General features: G+C 42.4%; 1 protein-coding gene across 8 annotated transcripts in view; it reads left to right on the forward strand.

Annotated features, from left to right (window-relative positions):
* Positions 1-17976, forward strand: part of LOC126518636 (TBC1 domain family member 13) — a 130265-nt gene that overhangs the window by 59534 nt on the left and 52755 nt on the right. The window lies entirely within an intron of this gene.

Raw genomic sequence — 17976 nt, forward strand, 5'->3', positions numbered from 1 at the left:
ACCGCTGTAGAGGAAAGAGGAAGCCACAAAGTTGGTGGAATAAGGAAATTAGGGAGGCCATCGAACAACGACGTTTGGCATCACGGGAGCACAGAGAAGCAAAGATGGCGCAGTTATCTAAAGAGGAAATAGTCCTAAAATGGGAATCTTATCGACAAAAGAAACAACAAGTGCAGGTCCTCGTCCAGGCTCAAATAAAGCAGTCCTCTGATCATTGGCTGGCTGAAGTTCACGATGCAACTAAAGAATTTATTTCAGAGCCCTCGTACATGTCGTCGCGTCTTGATCATCGATTTGAAGTGTTCATTCCTTTCTGTCGCACAAATGTTTTCTCTGATTCATTTCTGCCAAAAACCAGTGCCGAGTGGAACCGCCTTGCCTCTTCCATCGCCTGCATTGAGAAGGCATCATTGTTCAAGATTGCAATAACTGATTATGTTTGAGTTTATCACCTAAGTACTAATAATTGTTTGAACGTGTTGTATTTTGTTTGTATTATTATTGTACCCACCCCCTTTGTAACGCTCTTCTGGGCCCTGAGGGTACTGTAAATAAAATAAAAAATATGACAATGTGAACAGGGAACTCCCATGGAACATGTTAAAAATGAAGGTATCGGTCATGAGGTAATTGATTTTCTACAGGAAATATATCGAGAAAATAATGTTGAAGTAACATGGGAAGGAATTAAGAGTACGAAAACTGTCGAGGTACACAAAAGATTAAGGCAAGGTTGTCCTCTATCACTGCTGCTGTTCATGCTTCATATGATAAGTATGGAAAGAAGGTTATAACGAAGCAATCTAGGGTATAATCTGTCATACAAATTAGGCGGACAGGTTGTTGAGCAACGACTGCCAGTTTTAATGTATGCAAACGATATTGTACTGTTAGCAGATAGCCAGGAAGATTTGCAAACTCTGGTAAATTACTGTGGAGACGAAGGAGACAGTCTAGGTTTCAGCTTTAGTGCAGCTAAGTCCGGAGGGATGTTTTTCAATGATACAACTGATCAGGAGCTTACGATACAAGGCCATGAAATACCCCAAGTGGCCAAATACAATTATCTCAGGGTCATCATCATCATCAGCCTGGTTACGCCCACTGCAGGGCAAAGGCCTCTTCCATACTCCTCTAACTACCCCGGTCATGTACTAATTGTGGCCATGTTGTCCCTGCAAACTTCTTAATCTCATCTGTCCACCTAACTTTCTGCCGCCCCCTGCTACGCTTCCCTTCCCTTGGAATCCAGTCCGTAACCCTTAATGACTATCGGTTATCTTCCGTCCTAATTACATGTCCTGCCCATGGCCATTTCTTTTTCTTCATTTCAACTAAGATATCATTAACTCGCGTTTGTTCCCTCACCCAATCTGCTCTTTTATTATCCCTTAACGTTACACCCATCATTCTTCTTTCCATAGCTCGTTGCGTCGTCCTCAATTTAAGTAGAACCCTTTTCGTAAGCCTCCAGGTTTCTGCTCCGTACGTGAGTACTGGTAAGACACAGCTGTTATAAACTTTTCTCTTGAGGGATAATGGCAACCTGCAGTTCATGATCTGAGAATGCCTGCCAAACGCACCCCAGCCCATTCTTGTTCTTCTGATTATTTCAGTCTCATGATCCGGATCTGCAGTCACTACCTGTCCTAAGTAGATGTATTCCCTTACCACTTCCAGTGCCTCGCTACCTATCGTAAACTGCTGTTCTCTTCCGAGACTGTTAAACATTACTTTAGTTTTCTGCAGATTAATTTTAGACCCACCCTTCGGCTTTGCCTCTCCAGGTCAGTGAGCATGCATTGCAGTTGGTCCCCTGAGTTTCTAAGCAAGGCAATATCATCAGTGAATCGCAAGTTACTAAGGTATTCTCCATTTACTCTTATCCCCAATTCTTCCCAATCCAGGTCTCTGAAACCTCCTGTAAACACACTGTGAATAGCATTGGACAGATCGTATCTCCCTGCCTGACGCCTTTCTTTATTGGGATTTTGTTGCTTTCTTTATGGAGGACTACAGTGGCTGTGGAGCCGCTATAGATATCTTTCAATATTTTTACATACGGCTCGTCTACACCCCGATTCCGCAATGCCTCCATGACTGCTGAGGTTTCGACTGAATCTAAGGCTTTCTCGTAATCAATGAAAGCTATATATATAGGTTGGTTATATTCCGCACATTTCTCTATCACCTGATTGATAGTGTGAATATGGTCTATTGTTGAGTAACCTATACGGAATCCTGCCTGGTCCTGTGGTTGACAGAAGTCTAAGGTGTTCCTGATTCTATTTGCGAGTACCTTAGTAATGACTTTGTAGGCAACGGACAGTAAGCTGATCGGTCTATAATTTTTCAAGTCATTGGCGCCCCCTTTTTTATGGATTAGGATTATGTTAGCGTTCCTCTACGATTCCGGTACGCTCGAAGTCATGAGGCATTGCATATACAGGGTGGCCAGTTTTTCTAGAACAATCTGCCCACCATCCTTCAACAAATCTGCTGTTACCTGATCCTCCCCAGCTGCCTTCCCCCTTTACATAGCTCCCAAGGCTTTCTTTACTTCTTCCGGTGTTACCTGTGGGATTTCGTATTCCTCTAGACTATTCTCTCTTCCATTATCGTCGTGGGTGCCACTGGTACTGTATAAATCTCTATAGAACTCCTCAGCCACTTGAACTATCTCATCCATATTAGTAATGATATTGCTGCCTTTGTCTCTTAACGCATACATCTGATTCTTGCCAATTCCTAGTTTCTTCTTCACTGCTTTTAGGCTTCCTCCGTTCCTGAGAGCATGTTCAATTCTATCCATATTATACTTCCTTGTGTCAGCTGTCTTACACTTGTTGATTAACTTCGAAAGTTCTGCCAGTTCTATTGCAGCTGTAGGGTTAGAGGCTTTCATACATTGGCATTTCTTGATCAGATCTTTTGTCTTCTGCGATAGCTTACTGTCATCCTGCCTAACGGAGTTACTACCGACTTCTATTGCACACTCCTTAATGGTGCCCATAAGATTGTCGTTCATATCTTCTACACTAAGGTCCTCTTCCTGAGTTAAAGCCGAATACCTGTTCTGTAACTTGATCCGGAATTCCTCTATTTTCCCTCTTACCGCTAACTCATTGATCGGCTTCCTATGTACCACTTTCTTCCGTTCCCTCTTCAAGTCTAGGCTAATTCGAGTTCTTACCATCCTATGGTCATTCGAGCCGGGGTATCTCGGGATGTGGATAAACTCTCATAGCAAAAGGGCGAAGAGATGCCGGGATAATGAAACATAGGGCATTGTGGGGGTACAACAGGTATGAGGTACTGAGAGGTATTTGGAAGGGAGTAATGGTGCCAGGGCTTACTTTCGGGAATGCGGTCCTGTGCTTAAGGGCAGAAGTTCAGTCAAGACTGGAAGTAAATCGGATAGCTGTTGGAAGATTAGCATTAGGTGCCCACGGGAAAACCACAAACGAAGCAGTACAGGGGGGTGTGGGCTGGGCATTGTTCGAAGCACGGGAAGCTCGGAGTAAAATCCTATACGAAAAACGCCTGAGTAAATTGGACGATGACAGGTGGGCAGCTAAGGTATTTAAAAACCTATGCAGAAAGAGCGTTGACTCACAATGGCGGAAAAGAACTAGAAAGCTAACCAGTAAGTATGCCAGACACAAGGATGGAGAAAGACAGAACATTAAACGACAAGTTAAAAACGCGGAAGGTAAAAATTGGATAAATTCAATGGAAAAGAAGCATAGTGTTGAACTATATCGAGACTGGAAGCAGCAGATCAGGAAGGAAGCATTTTATAATAACTCAAGAGGCAGCGCCCTTCTCTTTGAAGCTAAGTCAGGATGTCGTAGAACGCGGAGCTATAAAAAGAAATTTAATGAAGACACATGTACTGTGTGTGGTAAATCTGTAGAAACAATAGAACACCTCATACTAAAATGTGATGGTATCCATCCTGATGTCGATGCGGGCACAGTCGCACTTCCTGAGGCCCTAGGGTTGAGAGATAACAATAGTTATGTAAATGTTGAAGCTATAATGCTATAATGTTGAAGATTTCAGAATGAAGCTTGGCTCTCTAGAGAAAGGGCTCAGTGCTATTCATTTTAATGCTCGAAGTATCAAACACAAGGGTGACCATCTGAACTTGTTTCTTGTGTCGATAAAGCACAAATTTGATTTTTTGGTGTTTACAGAAACATGGCTAACATCCCATGAGGATCATCCCCGCTTTGACAATTACACTTATAATGGATTATTAAGGCTTCACTGCAAGGGTGGTGGTCTAGCTGTGATGTAAATAAATTGTAGAAACATTCTCTAATAGATGAATTTTGCATAATAGATTCTAATGTGGAATGCATTACCGTATCTACTAGAAATGTAGTGGTCGTTGCAATATACAGACCTCTCACTGGTAACAAACGGCACTTCTTCGACGTCCTCGAAAATTTACCGGTGTATCTTACTTCTACCGGATGCGTATTTATTATTATAGGTGACATAAATATTAACTTATTGTCGAACGATTCATGTGCAACGCAATTCAATGATACCGTTGCATCCTTTGCCTGCTGGAATTGCATATCTTTACCCACAAGGGTAACTGTTGAAACAAGTAGTCTACTAGACGTATGTATTACAAATCTGGTGTCTAGCAACATTCTGTCTGGTGTCCTGTCCCAGGACATCAGCGATCATTTGCCAATCTTTTGCTTCCTGCCTGTCATGCACGACACAGATGTGAAGGTCCCACGGCTATACAGAGTAATTAATGCTAACACGATGAGTATGTTCAAAACATTAGTCGAAAGTTCACATTGGGATAATGTGTACGATACAAATGACGTAAACAAAACATATAATGCATTTATTAAACAGTTTCTTTGGTACTACAACAATGCCTTTCCACTAAACGAAACTAAAACTTGCAAAAAGTTTAAAAAGCCTTGGATGACGCAGGACCTATACAAAAGAATTAAAACGAAAAACCATTTTTATCACAAGTTTATCAAGAGCCATGATGCTAACACCCTCATTGAATTTAAAAAATACAGAAGTAAACTTAACCAGGATGTTAAAATAGCTAAATCTACTTACTATATTGATCGGTTTACCAAAGTACATTCTGACAGTAGAAAAGTTTGGCGTGAAATTACCTTTTTAACTAATAAAGTAATCCGGACCCGTCCCTTACTATTATCACAGTCAATGGTGAACTTACAGGCTCTAATCTCGCAACCACTTTCAATGATTTTTTCATTAATGTAGCAGATTCTATATGTACGTCGGTGATCACATCAGTGCCAGACGCACTTTCTAATCGAATCACTCCCTTACAAAATTCTATTGCGCTTATGCCAACTACTACTCATGAAATAGCTTCATTAATACATAAGGTAAAAAATCATGTTTCACCAGGGCATGATGGTATACTAGCAGTACCTTTGAAGCATGTATCTTCTTTAATATGTGGCGTCTTGTGTTAAATCGCAAATCGTATGTTATAAAGCGAAGTGTACCCAGATCAGCTGAAGATAGCACGTGTATGTCCAGTTTACAAAAGTGGGCGAAAGAATGACATATCAAATTATAGACCCATTTCTGTTCTACCCGTTTTATCAAAAGTCTTTGAAGGTGTCATTAATACTCGTCTCGAGAATTTTTTCCATAAGTTGAATGTTATTACTTCCTCGCAGTATGGATTTCTGAAAAACAAATCAACAGAGCAGGCGCTTTTAACAGTAAAAAAAAATTATTAAGAATATTGAAATGAAACAGTACACTCTTGGTCTTTTCTTAGGTTTCCAAAAGGCATTCGATTGCGTTCATCACAACACCCTGCTACCCAAGCTTAACAGTTATGGCATACGTGGTATTGCATCTTACTTGCTAAAGAACTTTTAAATAACAGGTTGCAGTATGTTCAAGTTAATGGCATACCCTCGGAGAAATTGGCAATTCATCATGGTGTTCCTCAAGGATCTATATTAGGATCGTTATTGTTTTTAGTATACATAAATGATATTGCTAGAATATCCGAATCCCCTAATCTGGTCATGTACACTGACGATACGAATATATTTTTTTCATCCCACTCCTTGTCCCAAATGGAGACCACGGCAAATGCATATTTAAGAAAGCTACATAACTGGTTATTGACCCATAGGCTAAGCCTTAATTTATCAAAGACTAACTACATAATTTTTCATCTTATTAATATAGTAGAAAGTATCTGAAAATTTTCGACGAACATACTGAATTAAAGCGTGTTTCAAACCAGAAATTTCTTGGTGTTTGGTTCAATGAGAATCTTTCTTCGAATTTTCATACCACCAAATTAATGTCTGATCTAAGTAAAACAGTTGGCTGTTTGTATAAGATATCTCATTTGTTTCCCCCCCTGGTTAAAGATGTCCGTATATTATGCACTTCTGTACTCAAGGTTATCATACTGTTTTGGAGAACTACGACGTTCAGCAATTACCCTAAACTAATTTCAGTTCAGAATCGCGCTATGCGTGCTATTGAGGGGTTTCATGGCAGACCTTCAGATTTACCTACGTCACCGCTATTTCAGAAACATGGCATCCTTAAAGTAAAAGAAGTATACAACTTCTGTCTACATAAGTGCATCCATCATCATAGATTGTTCTTTTCTTGTCCAGATAATTCCAGCAGCCGTTATGCTTTTCGGATGAAACGCAAGCTCGTTCCAATCACACGCACCAATTGTGGCAAGCAAACACTAAGCTACCAAATTCCCACGGTAATAAATCAATTTCCCTTTGAAACTGCATATTACCTTCCACAAAAACGTTTTAAATCTACAGTGAAAAAATACCTATTGGAACAAACGGAATGAGATATTTATTTAGTCAACATGCTTTGTATTTATTTGTATTTATTTTACTACCTTTCAAATGTTTTTTCTGTAACGCACATGTTGTAAGCTGTGTGATATTGTTTCTGTGTTTTAGGACTGATATTTCTATGTTTGTAAAAAAAAAATTATGCATCTTTATACCGCTCATACGATAAGTTGTGTATTCAATTCTTCTCTTGTACAAATTTTATGCATGTTAACTTACTGCTTCATGCTTTTACAATGCTTGAGAAATTCATTGTGAATTTGTTGTGAAGTGCTCGTGCACAATGCCAGCTGTTTTACGGGTGACAGGGACCTTGTCAGGCTCTTGCCTTTTGTCTTGGCGCCCTCTTTTCGTTGAAAAGAAAATAAACAGCAGGTTGCCATTATCCCTCGAGAAAAGTGTATAATAGCTGTGTCTTAACAGTACTCGCCTATGGGGCAGAAACCTGGAGGCTTACGAAAAGGGTTCTACTTAAATTGAGGACGACGCAACGAGCTATGGAAAGAAGAATGGTGGTTGTAACGTTAAGGGATAAGAAAGGAGCAGATTGGGTGAGGGAACAAACGCGAGTTAATGACATCTTAGTTGAAATCAAGAAAAAGAAATGGGCATGGGCAGGACATGTAATGAGGAGGGAAGATAACCGATGGTCAGTAAGAGTTACGGACTGGATTCCAAGGGAAGGGAAGCGTAGCAGGGGGCGGCAGAAAGTTAGGTGGGCGGATGAGATTAAGAAGTTTGCAGGGACGACATGGCCACAATTAGTACATGACCAGAGTTGTTGAAGTATGGGAGAGGCCTTTGCCCTGCAGTGGGCGTAACCAGGCTGATGATGATGATGATGGTGGTGGTGGTGGAATTGCCCTTCTATAACTATTGGTTGTTGTTGGCGCGTTACATATAAACCATGTGTAACAATGCTACTTCAGCCTACTGTAACTCTGCTTTCAAACTGGTGTTAAAAGATACGTAAATCAATAGCTAGTACGTGCCAAACCATGCATGCTCTGTCTTTTCAAGCTGTGGTTCCCAGGGTTCATTTTGGCATGATTTACCTTACTACATTGCGTGCTGTGATTTTTTTTATGGGCCACTTCAATGTTTGATGGAGCTTTTCTTCATACCTGAAGCATGCTTTGTTTCTTCCTAATAGATGGCAGTGAAGTCACTATGTGAAGCATAGGTAGTTGCTTCAGAGAAGACCTTTTTTTTCTGTCTCTAGGAGGAAGGTGTTGGTGAAATAAATTTTTGTTGTTGTCAATTGCACAACTGATAGAGCTAAAGCTGTGCCCACAAAATCTTGCTTGTGATGTTGTCTGCTCTTATCCGTTACTGTGTTGACCTTCTTCCACACATTGTCCATTACAGTGTAAGCAGCAGAACTGATGCATTGCATATTTTCTTTTTGTGTTTTAAACAATAATTCAGATAACTGCATTAACAAAGAGCAAATTTTTGTTGGTATGAGGCCATCTATTGCTTCTCACATTGATTTCTTTCCCCTCTTGTTCTCATATAAATTTCATATACAGTAACCTTGGAGTTGCAGCGGTGGCGTAGAGGTAGAACACCCGCCTCGCGTGCAAGAGGTCCGTGGTTCGAATCCCGGTGCCGCGCAATTTTCTACCAGATTAAAAAAAAAAATCTGCGTGTTGATAAAATTGCATAAACAGGCCTGGAGTGTGGCCTGATCCTGGTGACCAGAACCGGTAACGCACTCCCTCACCAGAGCAGGATTGGCCACTCTGGTGCAGTACTTGGCCACAACCCTCTATATGAACACAACAATCAAACCCCGGCCATCAGTCCCCAGCAGCTGCGAAGCAACTGACCACGGCGGCGGTCAGACCTGCGACGCAGCAGAGGGTGCTAAGAATCCCTGGCTCTGGACAGGCCGCCACTGGAATATGAACCTGGCAACGTTTAACGCTAGAACGTTATCTACATTGCTACCGGGGCTTAGCGGAGAGACGAGAACTAGGAGTCGGATTCCTGATTAATAAGAACATAGCTGGTAACATACAGGAATTCTATAGCATTAACGAGAGAGTGGCAGGTCTTGTTGTGAAACTTAATGAGAGGTACAGAATGAAGGTTGTACAGGTCTACGCCCCTACATCCAGTCATGATGACCAGGAAGTCGAAAGCTTCTATGAAGACGTGGAATCGGCGTTGGGTAAAGTCAAAACAAAATACAGTATACTGATGGGCGACTTCAATGCCAAGGTAGGCAAGAAGCAGGCTGGAGACAAGGCAGTGGCGGAATATGGCATAGGCACTAGGAATAGCAGGGGAGAGTTATTACTAGAGTTTGCGGAACAGAACAATATGTGGATAATGAATACCTTCTTCTGCAAGCGAGATAGCCGAAAGTGGACGTGGAGGAGCCCGAACGACAAGACTAGAAATGAAATAGACTTCATACTCTGCACTAACCCTGGCATCATACAAGATGTGGACGTGCTCAGCAAGGTGCGCCATAGGATGGTAAGAACTCGAATTAGCCTAGACCTGAGGAGGGAACGGAAGCAACTGGTACATAAGAAGTCGATCAATGAGTTAGTGATAAGAGGGAAAATAGAGGAATTCCAGATCAAGCTACAGAACAGGTATTCGGCTTTAACTCAGGAAGGGGACGTTAGTGTTGAAGCAATGAACGACAATCTTGTGGGCATCATTAAGGAGTGTGCAATGGAAGTCGGTGGTAACTCCGTTAGACAGGATAGCAGTAAGCTATCGCAGAAGACGAAAGATCTGATCAAGAAATGCCAATGTATGAAAGCCTCTAACCCTACAGCTGGAATAGAACTGGCAGAACTTTCGAAGTTAATCAACAAGTGTAAGACAGCTGACATAAGGAAGTATAATATGGATAGAATTGAACATGTTCTCAGGAACGGAGGAAGCCTAAAAGCAGTGAAGAAGAAACTAGGAATTGGCAAGAATCAGATGTAGCGTTAAGAGACAAAGGCGGCAATGTCATTACTAATATGGATGAGATAGTTCAAGTGGCTGAGGAGTTCTATAGAGATTTATACAGTACCAGTGGCACCCACGACGATAATGGAAAAGAGAATAGTCTAGATGAATTTGAAATCCCACAAGTAACACCGGAAGAAGTAAAGAAAGCCTTGGGAGCTATGCAAAGGGGGAAGGCAGCTGGGGAGGATCAGGTAACAGCAGATTTGTTCAAGGATGGTGGGCAGATTGTTCTAGAAAAACTGGCCACCCTGTATACGCAACGCCTCATGACTTCGAGCGTACCGGAATCTTGGAAAAACGCTAACATAATCCTAATCCATAAGAAAGGGGACGCCAAAGACTTGAAAAATTATAGACCGATCAGTTTACTGTCCGTTGCCTACAAAGTATTTACTAAGGTAATTGCAAATAGAATCAGGAACACCTTAGACTACCGTCAACCAATGCACCAGGCAGGATTCCTTAAAGGCTACTCAACAATAGACCATATTCACACTATCAATCAGGTGATAGAAAAATGTGCAGAATATAACCAACCTTAATATATAGCTTTAATTGATTACGAGAAAGCCTTAGATTTAGTCGAAACCTCAGCAGTCATGGAGGCATTGCGGAATCGGGGTGTAGACGAGCCGTATGTAAAAATATTGAAAGATATCTATAGCGGCTCCACAGCCACTGTAGTCCTCCATAAAGAAAGCAACAAAATCCCAATAAAGAAAGGCATCAGGCAGGGAGATACGATCTGTCCAATGCTATTCACAGCGTGTTTACAGGAGGTATTCAGAGACCTGGATTGGGAAGAATTGGGGATAAGAGTAAATGGAGAATACCTTAGTAACTTGCGATTCGCTGATGATATTGCCTTGCTTAGTAACTCAGGGGACCAACTGCAATGCATGCTCACTGACCTGGAGAGGCAAAGCCGAAGGGTGGGTCTAAAAATTAATCTGCAGAAAACTAAAGTAATGTGTAACAGTCTCGGAAGAGAACAGCAGTGTATGACAGGTAGCGAGGCAATGGAATGGTAAGGGAATACATCTACTTAGGACAGGTAGTGACTGCGGATCCGGATCATGAGACTGAAATATTCAGAAGAATAAAAATGGGCTGGGGTGCGTTTGGCAGGCATTCTCAGATCATGAACAGCAGGTTGCCATTATCCCTCAAGAGAAAAGTATATAACAGCTGTGTCTTACCAGTACTCACGTACGGGGCAGAAACCTGGAGGCTTACGAAAAGGGTTCTACTTAAATTGAGGAAGACTCAACGGGCTATGAAAAGAAGAATGATAGGTGTAACGTTAAGGGATAAGAAAAGAGCAGATTGGGTGAGGGAACAAATGCGAGTTAATGATACCTTAGTTGAAATCAAGAAATGGAAATGGGCATGGGCAGGACACGTAATGAGGAGGGAAGATAAGCGATGGTCATTAAGGGGTATGGAATGGATTCCAAGGGAAGGAAACTGTAGCAGAGGGCGGCAGAAAGTTAGGTGGGCGGATGAGATTAAGAAGTTTGCAGGGACAACATGGCCACAATTAGTACATGACCGCGCTAGTTGGAGAAGTATGGGAGAGGCCTTTGCCCTGCAGTGGGCATAGCCAGGCTGATGATGATGATGGTGCGAGAGTGGCGACTGCAGCGAAGCGAGATTATCACCTTTGACGGCAAGTGAGGAAATTCCCACGTGCCGAAGTCTGGACGCCTTCCGGTGCTGTAGGCTAAGCTCGTGGCATACGTCGCTGAAATGCGTGATTGGTCCCTGCCAATGAAGTGCGACGTGGTCATGAAACAAGCTCGGATCTTCGCCTTTTAAGGACCTGCTCCGCCGTGAGTACAAGTGGCTGGCGGCAGTAAACCGCGAAATTACGCCAACCGGACCTGTCAAAAGAGCCTCCCTGACGGCTGTGTGTGGTTGAGTGCATACGGCATGGGCTGCTGTTCTACAAAATGTCGTGGTGCGGTCATTTGCCAAATGTGAAATTTCGCTGAAAGACGACGCGCTGTGCGATCGTAGCAATGATGACGATGGCAGCACTAGTGAAGACGAGTAGTCCATTGACCATGTCAGCTACTCATAAGTTTTCTTATCGAATGCGCCCTCGGGTATACTCTCCTTTTTTCTTCCTGTCACTCGATATGGGGGGGTCGATTTACATTCGAGTCGACTTACAATCGTGTAAATACGGTAATGAATGTAGGCTGGTGTGACGAAGCGGCTTATGTTTCTTTTTTTTTTTTTTTTTTCGCCCAGGATGTTGTGTTTTTCTTTGGCTCCACAGAACGAGTAGCCAGATTGAATAGACAATATACAAAAGTCCGTGAGCAGGCTTTCCCCTAGAGCTAACTTTCCCTAATCAAAATGGGCGGATTCCTGATAGTGGCACTGTTAAAGCTGAGAAATGCGTGTTGAAACCTAGGACGGTGTGGGGAACAGGTAGTGGCAAAAGTTGTCACTAACCTGCATGTTGATACTTGATTTATGACTCTAGCCCAAGGTCTGCCATCTTGGTTGCGTCAAAGGTGTGTGGAGAAGCGCACTTGCAGGTTGTGCATATTGTCTATTGTTATAACCGAAAACGCAGCATGGGAGCATTCTAGTAAGCAGTTTATTTTACCATAGAACACATACAAAACAATATATTGCTAAAACCAGTATCGTTATAAGTGGGTTCAACTTAGTGCAATGTGCGTGCAATGTCATAAACGTGCCGAAAGCTGGTGAGGGTGAAGAGCAATTCTACTGTGGCCCACACGCTAGCATCAAACCAGCTGAGTAAATGGCGATGGAAGAACGATCTGTTGCCAATCAGTGCTCTGGCGAAAAAATAATTGGGATGTGCATGCAGTAGTGAAGGACACGTCTATTCGGATGAAGGTGTGCCACAGCCCCTGTGCAAAGGAAGTCACGAGATCCTCCCTCCAGTGAGCTCTGATCGATGAGAATTGTAGGTTCTGCACAGATACTGTGCAAAATAGACACAAGGGTTATGGATTTATCCAGTACAAGAAAGGTGGATTTGTGTAGTAAGCATTTATTTGTTTCCTTGATACCCTCAGTAATTTGACAATCGGTAAATTTGGACATTTGTGTCAATCCCATAAAATCAAAATTAACGAGGTTTTACCGTATTCTTATAATTGATTGTTAGCCTCCGTTCTTGCTTTAAATTCTTCCTGAAGTACGCCGCTATTGGTGTCATCACTGCTGTCACCATTTGGGTCTTGCGTGTGCTTGATGACCAGCTGAGTTCGAATTATCCTGTAAAGGCTAATTTCAGGTTCAAAATAACGAAAGTTTGCTTCTAAGGAATGTATGAGCACTTGCTGGTACCTTCAGTCAGGATCAGTGGTGTAGCCAGAAATTTTGTTCAAGGGGGAGGCTCGCGACAGCTTGGCCTCCTCCTTATAGAATTTGTCGAAGGACCAAATACATGAATAATAACTGCATTGCCATTGCCAAAGATGGTGCAAATGATATCTTGAATGCTGCGCACTGTCAAAACAAGTAAAATATGTATTTCTTTTATAAAAGAATATACTCGTATGTCTCAAAAGTTGTGCCTGAAATAACTGATGTCAATGCTTCTATGTTTTCTGTCTATTTAATAAGTAAAGAAAATATAACACGAACTTTATAACTATATCAGTTTGAAACCAGCAAAGCAGTGCATGGTGCTGATATGAAAAATATAAAGGCCATGAAATGAACAAGTTGAAGACACATACTTTAATGAAACTTTGTCATTCAAGAACCTTGTTTACATTTTTGCTCATATGCAATGGCCAGGGAACAATCTCAATGACGCTCTTCTTCTAATGTATTGCGCAAAAGCAGTTGTCACCGGTTGTGTGTTGTGAGTAATTGCACTAAAATTATAGTCGCAACAGAGAGCACATATAAAAAGCAGGAGTTCTTCAAAATATACGATGGCGAGTCAAATGAAAGTGAGCCAATGCAAATATATGACAAATGGGCTACTTTATTTCAAAGTAGTCCCCATGAGCACTTAGACATTTGTACACTGACTAACAAGTCACATGATTCCTGTCTCATAAAGCTTCTTGGGTTGCTGCTTCAAAAAAATCTGTAACCGGCTCTGATGTCATTGTCTACACGAATCTGGTTCCCTTGAGCTGTTTTTGCAATTGCCCCAAAGTATGGAAGTCCCAAGGTGACAGGTCTAGGCTGTATGGTAGATGTTGCTGCGCTTCCAACTTAAAGTTTGCCAGTTTAGTGTTAACCACATCAGCGACGTGGGGACAGGCATTGTCGTAGAGCAAGATGACCCCTTCGTCTATTTTCCATGTTGTTTGTTCTTGATTGCAACATGCAGCCGATCCAGTATTTCACAATATCGGAAACGATTGATAGTCTCCCCAGGTTTAGCCAATTCGATCAGTGATGGCCCCTCACGATATAAAAAAAAGTTAACAACACCTTTCCGGCAGAAATGATGGCCTTTGCTTTCTTTGGAGGTGATGAATTCGAATGTTTCCGCTGTAAGCTTTGCCATCGTGTTTCAGGCTCGTAGTAGTGGCACTATGATTCATCCCTGGTCGTAATTGCAGACAAGAAGTAGTCACCCGCATTGTAATACCGCATCAGAAGAGTCAAGGCAGCTCCGAACCTCTCCGTCTTCTGGCAATGGTTCAAAATCTTGAACATCATTGCATACACAAGAGCCGATAACCGAGATGTCCATGAATTATGGTTTAAACTGAACCGTGACTGATGTTCACACACTCTGCCAGTTCAGCTATGCTTGTCCCCCATTCTTGTCTAATCAGCTCATCAACCTTGGCAATTGTGGGGTGATCGCATGGTGGCTTTGGCCCAGTCTTGGATTATCTTTGCAACTTTCACGTCCTTCTTCGAACGATTTGCTCCAGCGCTTCACAGTGGCTTATGAAATGCAATGTTCAACGTACACGGCAGTCATACGGCAACTCATTTCTTTTTGGGAAACACCTTCAGCTGTCAAAAACCTCACGACACCCCATTGCTCAAGTTCTGGAGCATCCATTAGGTCACGCAACCATGTTTTACCCAGTGTATGAGAGCATTAAGGAACATTTATCCTCACACCTGCATGTCACTTTTGTGAATGAGAAATGTCTGTGTGCTAAGCACATTCCTTGCAGATAATGAACCGAGGCATTATTGCACGGGGTGGGTTGGCTCATTTTCATTTGACTCGCTCTCGTACATAGAAATGCAAAGATGCAATAGAATATACAAATGTGAAGATACAGGTTGTTAAAGGCAAGAAAGTGTCACTGGAAACGAAGTTCACTGCATGTATACACAAAACCTCACGACAAGATATTTAAATATACGTATACGTCTCCGACAAATGTACGTATCTGAGAAAAAGTGACTGTATATAATGCGTTAAACAAGGCAAATAAACATGTTGCGCCATCACAGAATCCAAAGGCCTGGCCACCCCCTCCCCCTTCTCCATCTATTCCCCCTGATGCATGCGACGGAAGGCGGCGCACTTTCTCCCCGCTTTTCTCCTTTGTGCACACAAGACTGAGCCACCATTGTCGGCTCACCCGTGTCCTGCCTACCCCTACGCTTTCACTCGCACATACAGCATGCCGCGTGCGGTCACGATTTTATTGCCCTTCGACTTTATATGTAACATGAGAGCGAAGGCGACGGCAGGAATGTGCCTAGAGTGTACACGTAATTGCTGTCGCAATACTATAATAAGAGCATCTGGCAACTGAAGCATCCCGTGACCCATTATTTTCTGCAAAAGAAGAAGTAACAAAATCGAACTTTCACCATGTGACAATTTGCTGCGACACAACAATGTCTTTTTTTCTTTTGTGGAGCGGGGGCACCGAAATGAAAGAAACTCAAAGAAAAGCATGTTCGCCACAATCGAATGCTTACTTTGGGCACTTAATGTGGCTGCCGAAGGAATATCAAAGAAAACCTGAGAGGCTTGGTCCACAGAGAACCATACGCATACGGCTCGGTATCCTACACTGGCGAGACAGGACTTTCTGGAGAGGTTGCACTCAAACGAATGCTTTGCAATCCGTCAAGTCCCCGCAGTGATGGCAGCAAGCAACCATTGTTTCTTTTTCTCGTCTGCTAGCCAGAAAGCGTCCAAAACATTGCCAGGCGAAAATCCACTCCGCCAGAGAAAAACGAACGCGCACTGAAGTGCGCTGCGCGGTGGTTGGGGCAACACGAGAAAAACGCATGCACTCTGGCTGGCTCTGGCTACTCGTGGGTAGCAAGAACAAGAAAATATAAGATGCTCAATGTGTCCTCGCAAATAAAAGTCAAAGTAGAAAAATAAATAAAACGTAGTTACCTTTGCTAGCTTTAGTGTCTTGACATGGATGCTTTGGCTCAGGTGAAAAAAATTTTCATATTCTTTTCTGTGACATGGCGGCACGAATGAACCACCACAACACTTCGTCTCATCAGACCTCGCTGCGTGCTTTGTCAAGTTGTCTGATAGTGTGTTGATTTGGCTTGTCTGGTCTGATGTACAACTTCAGAGAAGTCAATGCACCTTTGGCGACTAAAGTTTATGTGAGCATTAAACCCACAAAGTTCTGGAATTGAAAATCTAAAGCACGACATTGGAAATGTCAGTGAACCTTTCGCATCAAAAGTTTATAAAACCTTATACCCATAAAGTTTCGGAATTGAAATCCATGTGCTCCATAGATTCCGAGGCCTCCACGAGCTGTTGCTACGAACCCACTCACCATCAAAACGCCCTTGAAACATTGTGCTTGGATGGGGCTTCTTGTGTTATGTGACCCCTGGTGCATGGATGTTGCTACGAAATCCAGCCCGAGTTCGCAATGTTCGTGCCAAAATGTCTTTTCGTGCGTGAAAATAAAACATTTTAGACAAAATCCAGAATGATTTCTAGCACCGGGGTTGTTTTGGTCAGTGGTGCATGACAGCATGAAAAAATTTCGGTTGAAGCCCCATAAGCCGCTCCCCCCACCCTCCCTTTGGCTACTTAACCAAAAAATCTAATTAACCGAAGTCAAAATAATGGAAGTCTACTGTACTGAGGTTTGACTGTATATACCGGTTTTAACAATATATAGGATACATCAGTGAGCAACCAATGCACCGTCAACTTTTGTGTGCGTTTTACGGTGAATAAACCACTTACTACAACGCTCCCACGCTTTATTATTGGTTGGAACAATTTAAATTTGGCTACTGGGTGTGTGCTCCCAGAAGACAGCATCAGGAAAGCAAGTCATAGAGAGAGCATAGGGGATTGACTGTTTTTTTTTTATGTACGCATGGTAAGAAATATGCAATGAAAATGGATGCAAAGGTAACTTGCCGCAGGTGGGAGCCAAGCCCATGTTGTCCGCATTATGCATTCAGTGCTTTGCCATTAAATTTTACCATGACCATTAATCCAAGAACCTTTTCAGGAGGATGGCCGTCGCAGCAGCTGCCATCCTACTGGCAGCTATCATCTGCATTACACATGCAGTGCTCTGCTTAATCTAAAGCACTGCAGATGATGCAGGTTTGGCTCCCACTTGTGGCAAGTTGTCTTCGCATCCGCATTCATATCCCTGTTTCTTATTATTTATACACTTAAATATTACAAAAAAAGCATGAACAGATAATTTTCCCTGTGCTTTCCCTGGCTTCATTTTGTCTACTAGCTTCACATGGTTGTGACTAAGAAAGAATCTAGCCTCACAGTAGTAGCAGGTATTAAATTTGAGCCCTTTGTTGATAGTTAAGTGTCAGTGCTTGTGTTTGTTCCTTTTTCATCGTGTCTTACGCTACCCACAGCCTACGGAGCAGCTCAGTCAAACAGCCTGCGCGGTCACCTTAGTGCTCTGTCAATAACTGACTTGTTTGGCTACACCAGTTATGTGTGTCTGTAATATGTGGAGTAAGAGGTTCGAATACAACACTGGGAGACATTAAAGGGACACAAAAGCCAAATAATACAGTAAAGTGATAAGTTACTGCTCCAAGGGTGTCTAAAGTGAATGAGAACAAAGTCTTCATAAGTGAGAAAATGACACAAATACATTAATACTACAGCCACTGTGAAAATGTGGTAGTGCCAGCTTCCATGACAGAACGCGCCCCA

Source organism: Dermacentor andersoni, chromosome 1 (assembly GCF_023375885.2).
Source record: "Dermacentor andersoni chromosome 1, qqDerAnde1_hic_scaffold, whole genome shotgun sequence".
NCBI lineage: Eukaryota > Metazoa > Arthropoda > Arachnida > Ixodida > Ixodidae > Dermacentor > Dermacentor andersoni.